Below are 3,335 nucleotides of genomic sequence, written 5' to 3'. Positions count from 1 at the left end.
AGAAGAAGAAGAAGAAGAAGAAGAAGAAGAAGAAGAAGAAGAAGAAGAAGAAGAAGAAGAAGAAAAGAGGATGAGGCAGACCCTCATACCTCCTAGTGCAGTGTACTTAAAATCTGAACCCAGTAGGCATTAATCAGTTCCTACAGTGTGTCAGGTAGTGTGCATAGCTTGGTGGATGTACTCTGGCAAACACAATTCCTGCACAACCACATGGTGGCGTTCATAGTCAAGAGTGTATATGTGTGTCAGTAGGGCTAGAGCTTAAAGATGGGAGAGAGCCATCCATGGAAGTGGGAGCATCAGAACATTCTCCTACGCCTCTCCAAGGAGAGGGTGGGTTTTGTGAGGAAAGATAGCTCTACGGTCTCAGACTTTGTACTTTAACCCTGGGCCTTACTTTCCTCTACAAAGTGGAGACAATCCTTATCCCACAGAACTTGCATTGAAATTAACAATCAGGCCCTGCCTGGCAGAACTTAAGGTCTAGGGCTAGAGAGAGGAATAAATGCTGAAATGAAGGCTTAGCTGGTCAGGAGCCCAGAAGTTGAGGGCTCAGCAGCCCCATCTAGGGGTACAGGCTTGGCTTGGAGAAAGCCAGGGGGAGCAAGTCAGGTGAAGGTGGAGAAACTGAGACTGCCTCCAGACCTAGAGCATGGGTGCCTGGGCCAACGGCTTGGACAGAGAAAGATTGGTGGCCAGAACTGTGGTGGAACTGAAGCCGACAATGCTTAGGGCTGGTGAGCGACACTGAGTGTGGGAGGTGGGGCCCTAAGGAGCTTGCAAAGGTTTAAAGCAGGAGAAACACAAGATTTAGTCTAAGTGTAGATCATTTCCTGGGTGCTGATGTGAAGGCTGGGCCTCAGGGGAGGAAAGACAAAGATACCAGGAGGGAAGCTAGCTGATGCCCATTCATTCCTGCCTGGCTGTAATGGCTAGCAGCCTCCCTCGCCATTCTGGACCAGAACTGGTTTAGTTTACTGTGTGACTTTGAGGTGCCCCCTCCTAAGCCTCTGGGCCTCAGTGTCCCAGTTCCCTCCATGCAGTAGAAATCTGCAGGATAGTGGCAGAGGAAGCCCCAAGTTAGCAGAGCCACCCGTGTCCTCCTCCTTCTGCTGCCTCTAGGACCTAATGTCCTGAGAAAGGTTCCTCCTCCCTGCCCCCTCCTTCAGCCCCATGCCAATGCCTCTAAGACATTTTCTTTTCTGGGCACCCGGGCCCAGCCACCTGTTGTCTCTAAGAAGAGTGAAGGAGCCACCCTAAACTTAGCAGCTGCCCTTGGCCTCCCGCACTGGGCCCACCCTGCCTCAGATGGCAGCTGCCTTGCCTTATATGGTTACCATGGAGGCCCGGGCCAGGAAGGAGCCCACTCATTACTGGATTCTAGGAGGGGAAAAGGACTCCAAAAGGGAAGGTGGGGGGAGTGTTCAGGGAACTAGTCAAGTCAAATGGAAGGTGAGGAGTTAAGGAGATCGGACACTGAATGGGCATTCAGAGGATGTGGGTCTGAGATGGCGGTGAAGACTCTCAGATGACTCGGAAACCAAGGAGGAGCTGGGAAGCTGGAAGCTACTTTGGATAGAAATTTCAGGATGGCAGATGCTGTAAGAAAGTAAAAATTGGGTCGGTGAGATAGCTCAACAGACTAAGCGCCTGCTTAGGCAAGCGCAGGAACTGGGGTTCAATTCCTGCACCACAGACTGTGCCAGCAATCAAGACCAGGCATGGTGGTGCACGCCTGTAATCCCAGCGCTGGGGAGGCTGAAAACCGGAGGATTACTACAAGTCGGAGCTGTGTAGTGAGACCCTGTACCAAATACATAAAAAGAAAGAAAGAAAAGAAAAGTCAAAATCTTCTAAACCTGGGGCCCAGGACAATGGGAGTTGGGAGGGGCTTTAAAAGTTGTAGGGTAAGGCTCATAAAGTCAGGTGTTGATGGGTGTGGAGTTAAAGGGGAGAAAATGAGAAGCACAGAGAGATGCGGCAATGAGGGGAGAGGAATTGATAGGGCTGGGGCCTTTGACCTCTCAAAGAGTAAGAATATAGGCCTCCAAGAGAGCTCAGGGGACTAAAGTGCCTGCTTAGGCAAGCTTAGACAAGCAGAGGGACGGGGTTCAATACTTGGCACCACATGCTGCACCAGCCCCGCCCACAGGGCGGGCTGAGCTGGCCAGAGTCTGGAGAGTAGTGGCGCATGCCTGTAATCCCAGTGCTGGGGAGGCTGAAAGCAGGAGGATCACCACGAGTCCGAGCTGGGAAGTGAGACCCTGCAACAACCAAATACATTAAAAAAAAAAAAAACAAAAACAAAAACAAAAAACAAACAAACAAACAAACCAGACGGGGCAGTTCATGGTATTGGTATTCATGGGTTTGGGGGAACATGTGGAGGCACGAAGTCTACTGAGTTGAAGTTTGAATTCCTGAAAGGAGTGCAGATGGGAGGTGAGGAGAGGGATTTGAGGCTTGAAATTCTCGTAGGAAATGGGAGATCAAGAGAGATGGGCAGCTTAGGGGATTTGTGGCCTCTGAGTATAGCAGAGGGGAACTCAGGAGCTACAGCACTCAGGACGGGCCGCGCGGCACTCATATTGTTAAGAGCTGTACTAAATGCCCTCGTTCCCTTCTCTGCGCCGTCACCAACTGTCATCCCCTTCTCGCGCCTGTCTCCGGTTGTCACCGACTATCCCAGGGCTGGCACCGCCTGCTGGCAGCATCCCTACTCGTTGGATGCTACCATTGGTGGAGACAGCTAGCTATCTTCCTGCTCTGTTGCTAAAGTGGAAGAAAGCAATCATTGGCTAACGAGGCAAATTAATCGCAAATTTGGCCCGCCTTCTCTCAGCTGTCATTCCTCCCTAAACCTTCTTCCGAGAACCAAGACTTGCTGCTGTCGGTCACTGCTCGCCTATTCCTCTCCTCATAGGCTCCCTTTCCGCCGTTCCAGTTGGCCAGGAGCTGCAAGGCCCCGCCTCGTACTATGCTGTCCCCGCCTTCTTCCCCGCCCTTCCGCTGTCATTTACTCTTCAGCTCTGCTTATTGGACAGGAGGTTTAGGTTCCCGCTTTTTTATTAGTTACCTCCCTCGTCCCGCCTCCTGCCCCACTCCCCCTCTGATTGGTCTCATAGCCCTCCGCCTCCTCCGTTTCCTCTTTCCAGGTTACCCACCCCCTTCCCGCCTCTAGCCCCACCTACCCTCCCTTCGATTGGCAGGAACCCGGTTCCCTCTCTCCTATTATTCGTCCAAATGCGGGAGAAAAAAAAGGGGCGCGATGAGCCAGGTCTCGCGCAGGCGTGAAACGCGAAGTAGGCGCTCCGCCGTGTCTGCGCAGGCGCGAC

Source organism: Octodon degus, unplaced genomic scaffold (genome assembly GCF_000260255.1).
Source record: "Octodon degus isolate 3935 unplaced genomic scaffold, OctDeg1.0 scaffold00001, whole genome shotgun sequence".
NCBI classification, from domain to species: Eukaryota; Metazoa; Chordata; class Mammalia; order Rodentia; family Octodontidae; genus Octodon; species Octodon degus.
This window is presented reverse-complemented; position numbering follows the sequence as displayed.